Consider the following 5,694-nt stretch of genomic DNA (forward strand, 5'->3'; position numbering starts at 1 on the left):
CTTTGGGTTTTGGTTAATCCCGGTAAAAACCATTGTGAAAGGTTTTGGCTAAGCTTGGTAAAAGCAATTGTAAAGCTTGGTGAAAGCTTGTGAATTTCATCGATTCTTAGTGGAATTATTTAGAAAATCCTTGTTGGATAATCAAGGTAATGGATTTAGGTCTTGGACCTAACCACTCTAAATCCCTGTGCATTGTTTACTCTATTTTTATTTTCCTTGTTCTGTAAATTAGTTCATCATCTTGCCAAGAGCTGAATTGTGCTATTCACCCCCCTCTAGTACATATAATTGGGACCAACACTTACCATCAACAAGTTCCACTGCACCATGTGGAAACACTTTCGACACAAGAAACGGTCCTGACCACCTTGACTTTAGCTTTCAAGGCTACGACGCTAGGTCCTTAAGTTTCCCCTTGTGAAGACTGCTGCAGTGCTCCAATTTCGACAAGGATTTTTACCTTGACTCAATTAGAATTGGGCAAAGTGATGGAGATCAAAGTTGTAAACCATCCTCTTAGCTTTCCAGTGGTCCAAAGATTTAATTGATCAAACTTTTGTAGTGTTAGTTATGCCCAAAATAACGCAACATGTTCAATAAAGATCTACACTTAGCCATCCTTGCACGGTTCACTCTCATAAAGCTTTATGCACTTGAGAACCTTCAAAGCAAAGACTAAATCAGTGATGGCTCAAATTAGGAATTTTAACATGAAAATGAGCTAAAATTACTTGAATTAAAGTAGTTCAGCATGCATTAAACTTAATAACGAAAAAACATAAAAACTACTTAAAATCAACTTGAAAACACAAGGACTTAGATATTTTTAGCAATCAAAATGTGACAAAATAACTCTACATAATAGAGTTATTAGTGTAATCCGTGATTATGAAGGTGATAAAGCGTCAGGCTCTGATGGTTTTAATTTCAACTTTTCTTCAAGTCACAATGGTCTACAATGAAAGGTAATTTAATGAAATTCGTTGCTAATTTTTATCATAAAGGTAGATTAAGCCATGGTGTCAATGAGAGTTTCATAACTCTAATTCCAAAAGAGAAAAATCCGAGTATAGTTGGAGAGTATAGGCCAATTTAATGGGCAGTGTGTATAAAATCATTACTAAAATGTTAGCTAATCGCTTGAAAAAAAATATTGGCACTATAATTGGACCTCATTAATTTGCATTTGTACAGGAAGATAGATATTAGATTGTGCTTTAATCGCAAATGAGATGGTAGACTCAACAAGAAAAAAATAAAAAAAGAGTTAATGTTGAAGTTGATTTTGAGAAAGCATATGATAGTGTGAATTGGGTTTTTTGGACTTCTCCATGAAGAAAATGGGATTTGGTAGAAATTGTTCGAGGTGGATTATGAATGCATTTCAACTAGGGTTGTCAACGGGTAAGGTACCCGTTAATTTCAAGGTAATCGAACCCTAACCCTATAAAATATCAAATACTCAAACCCTATTAACTACCTAGATAATTTTAAAAATTATTACCCTAACCCTAACCCTAATACATTCCTACTACCCTATAATTACCCTAACCCGTTTAAAAACCCGATTAGATAAAAAAATTATTAAAATGTTCTTCATGGGTATCCAATTACCCCGAACCCGTATCCATAGATAATAATGTTTCCTCCACATATTTCATATAATTAACTACAAATTAAATTAATAAATAATAAAATTTAAATTTAAATTTAAATAATCAAAAACTATAAAGTGTGTTTATAAATGAACATAATATATAATATAAAGTGTATGTATTAAAAGACATTACAAGTTATATACTATAAAGTGTGTATATATATATTATCATTAATAATTTTATAAGTTAGAATTTTTATAATGTTAACACAAAATAAAAGGCAAATATATTTATATTTAAAGTATATATATATATATTAAAAGTATTTTAGTGTATATATATAATAGTAATTATATTCCTTATAAAAGAACCCAACACATATAAAGAATAGATATTAAAAAGCATTACAAGTTGATTAATAATCATAGTTTCATTAATTAATATAATAATTATATGGATTTGTCCTTAATTACATGAAATTAAAAAAAAAGCTAAGTTTCAAAACTATTCTAATATCTCAACTTTTTTTTAGAAAATTAAGTTTATATATTATAAGTTTATATAAACAAAAGTATATATATTATAATTAATAATTTTATAAGTTATAATTTTTGTAATGTTAACACAAAATAGAAAGCAAATATGTTTATATTTAAAGTGTATTTATATATACACACACACTAAAAGTATTTTACTATATGTATAATAGTAATTATATTCTTTATAAATGAACACAATATATATAAAGTAAATATATTAAAAGACATTACAAGGTAATTAATAATCATAATTTTATGAATTAATTTAATTAATTATATGAGTTTGTCCTCAATTACATGAAATTAAAAAAAATAACTAGGTCTGAAAACTATTCTAATCTCACAGCTTCTCTTAAGGTTTATTTATTATAAGTTTTTAGAAAAAAAGTGTATATATTATAATTAATAATTTTACAAGTTATAATTTTTGTAATGTTAATATAAAATAAAAAGTAAATATATTTATATTTAAAGTATATATATGCTAAAAGTATTAGTATATATATAATATAGTAATTATATTTCTTATAAATGAACCCAATTTATATAATGCATATATTAAAAAACATTCCAAGTTAATTAATAATCATAGTTTAATGAATTAATTTAATTAACTATATGGGTTTGTCTTTCATTACATAAAATTAAAAAAAATAGTTAGATTCCAAAACTATTATAATCTCAAAGACTCTCTTTAAGTATATATATTATAAGTTATAATTTTTATGATGTTAACACAAAATAAAAAGTAAATATATTTATATTTAAAGTATATATATAAGTAATTATATTCCTTTGTAATATGATATGATATTCATATTATTTAAACATAATTAATAATCTAATAATTTTTTAATTTAAATATATTAATGTCACCACATTAATAATTTAAGTAACCATACTTTTTAATATATTTGTTAGCTTTTAATAAATATATTAATGTTGATTATTTTTAATTGAATCATTTAAATAACAATAAAATATATATAAACGGGTATTGGACTTGGGTTCAGGGTGGATACCGCATAACTTGAATATTAACATAATCTAGTTCGAGTAATGGGTATCCAAGGGGGAGTATCCGCATCCGATATGGGTAGTAAAATCATTACTTGAACCCATTTTAAATCCAATTATAGGGTACTCTAACCTTGCATAACTTGGTCGGGTACCCATGGGTACCTTCTAATAGGGTACCCATTGCCATCCCTAATTTCAGCTGCCTCTTTATTAGTTCTTGTTAATAGGTCTCCTACCAAACCCATAAAAATGCAAAGAGGGCTTAGACAGGGGTGTCCATTATCTCCATTTTTATTTAATGCTGTAGTAGAGATATTTAGTTGTTTGATGGTAAAAGCCAAGGAGGTTTATTTATGTGAATGCATTTTGTTTGGTGAACGAGGTATGACTTTGAATCATTTACAATATGCTAATCTAATCTAAAGTATAATGAATCCTACCTACACATGTCTCCTACACCTAACATCTGTCTTTGGTATTTTAATATGTTTGGAGGTTACTTTCGACTTTTCAGTTTTTTTCCTCTTTTCTTCCCCACCTCGTCCCTTCCACTTATTGAAAAATCAAACCATAAAATACCATTACCAGAAAAGCCAAGCACCGCTTGGTTTCAACTTCTCTCTAATCGAGAGCAAAGAGATAACAAAACAAAGCGGCGATGTTTCCAGGAATGTTCGTGCGCAAACTAGACAAGTGGTGGCCTTAAAGCAGCTGAAGGCACATGTAGCTATGTTGGCGTCTGGGTAGCTCTAGTTCGTGGCACTCATTACATTCTTCATTACCTGTCTCAAAAGCCTTATCCCCAACTCCAATTTGAGGTTGAAAGAAGGCATTTGGAGGCTGAAAAATGAATACTAAGGTAAATTTAAAGCTTTTTACTAATTGATTTTCAAATTGAATCGCTTATTCATGAGAAATTTAATGTTTCAGCTTAGTGGCTGGTGGTGCTTGAATGTGGCTGGGGATTTGAGATTTGAAAGAGCCAAACTAACATTTAAGGTAAAGATTTCACTTAATGTTGAAGAATTTAAAGGATTTTAGCACTATATGTTGATTTACCATAGATTGAGCTATTTTGATAAAGTTAGAAATAAGTTGAAAGCTAGAATTAGTTATGAAATAAAGAATTGAGGTATGAATATTGATAAGTATATGGTTGTTGAATGTTAGACTACACTGGGAGTACGAATGCTATCCGAACATCCATTCTGTTTCAAAATAGAAAATCTAATAGTTGACTTTCATTAAAAAGGACATTCCAACTACATCAACTACCATGGATTATTTATACGGCAAGGCAATATATTTTGATATATTGGAACACATCGTATTTTTAGGTTTATATTTGTGATTCAAGGCTCTATCACTTTCACCAATGCATAGAGTTAAGTTGAAATTATTTTTAAAAGTACATGCAGGATGGTGACTAAAGCATATGATCTGCCATTTTGATTAGGAAGGTATGTGACACCATTGGAAGCAACAAGCTTGAGGATGAGTCATTTTCCAAGTTATTTTTCATTGTAGTTTCTTCCAAGTCTTAGTTTTGTTTGTCCATCAAAAGAAAAATTAGTCTTAGTTTTTTTTACTTTAAAACCTACATGTCTTACAACTGGTGTCTACAGTTTCTTGTGTGTTTAGTAGTTCTTTGATATATTAATCAATGAGTTCATCTTTCAACTTTAACATGAAACAACATCATTACAATTGTATAGCTTGGATTAAATGTCAGTGGTTAAGTATGGTGATGGGATACTCATGACTTATGTAGAATATTGACATTTAGGATTTCAAGTAAAAGAATTTAGTAATTAAATTATTTGATAAATGATCCTGTCTGATACAATAAATACATTCAAAACGAATTTAACTTTATGAAGGAATTATGGTGATTCAGGTGCTGAGATTGTTCTCTATATTTTGATTTTGACTTCTTTCTATTTTTATCTATGCAGAGATGATGATTGGTCCATCGAAGAGAATAGCAGCACTCTTTCTTTCCCGTCATAGGAAGAGAGGCATATAACATTGATCGATAAACTAGACGATCCATCTATGAGTAATTTGGTTACTTCATATGACTCAAAAGCTATATCTAGGGCATTACTTCTTCATTTCAAGAAGCACCTCCAGACCAAAATACATTATGTCGTTTTACAAGAATTGCTAAAGCTGAGACTTTGAGTGCCTTTTTCATTATGTCATGTAAAAAGTTTCATGTTACTTCATAATCAAATGGCTTTATCTGCAAAGATCACTTTGTTTTTTTCATAATAAAATATATGATTAAACTATTAACTATTCAAAATAATCTACAAATAAAATAATCTTTTCAAATTATATGTCGATTAATAACTCACGCAACGTAGCATGGGTCGATAACTAGTGATATATTATTATTCTGCCCACTAGAGTTAGAATGCTTGATGAATTTGAAAAGAGTTCTACAGTGTTTTCATAAAAGTAATTTAATTGGTCTTGGTATTAATTCGGTAGACATTGATGCTAGGGCAACAGATATTCATTGCCAAGTGGGT

At 28.9% G+C, this 5,694-nt stretch overlaps 1 pseudogene across 1 annotated transcript; it reads left to right on the forward strand.

Moving 5' to 3' along the window:
• Positions 1-3,695: 3,695 nt before the first annotated feature.
• On the forward strand, positions 3,696-5,409 carry LOC18589794 (mitochondrial import receptor subunit TOM6 homolog pseudogene; annotated as a pseudogene). Its single transcript, XR_001929333.2, has 3 exons — positions 3,696-4,016; positions 4,088-4,156; positions 5,113-5,409. The product of XR_001929333.2 is annotated as a mitochondrial import receptor subunit TOM6 homolog pseudogene (transcript).
• Positions 5,410-5,694: the final 285 nt, after the last annotated feature.

The sequence above is a fragment of the Theobroma cacao genome, chromosome 9 (genome assembly GCF_053813885.1).
Source record: "Theobroma cacao isolate CCN51 chromosome 9, ASM5381388v1, whole genome shotgun sequence".
Classification (NCBI taxonomy): Eukaryota; Viridiplantae; Streptophyta; class Magnoliopsida; order Malvales; family Malvaceae; genus Theobroma; species Theobroma cacao.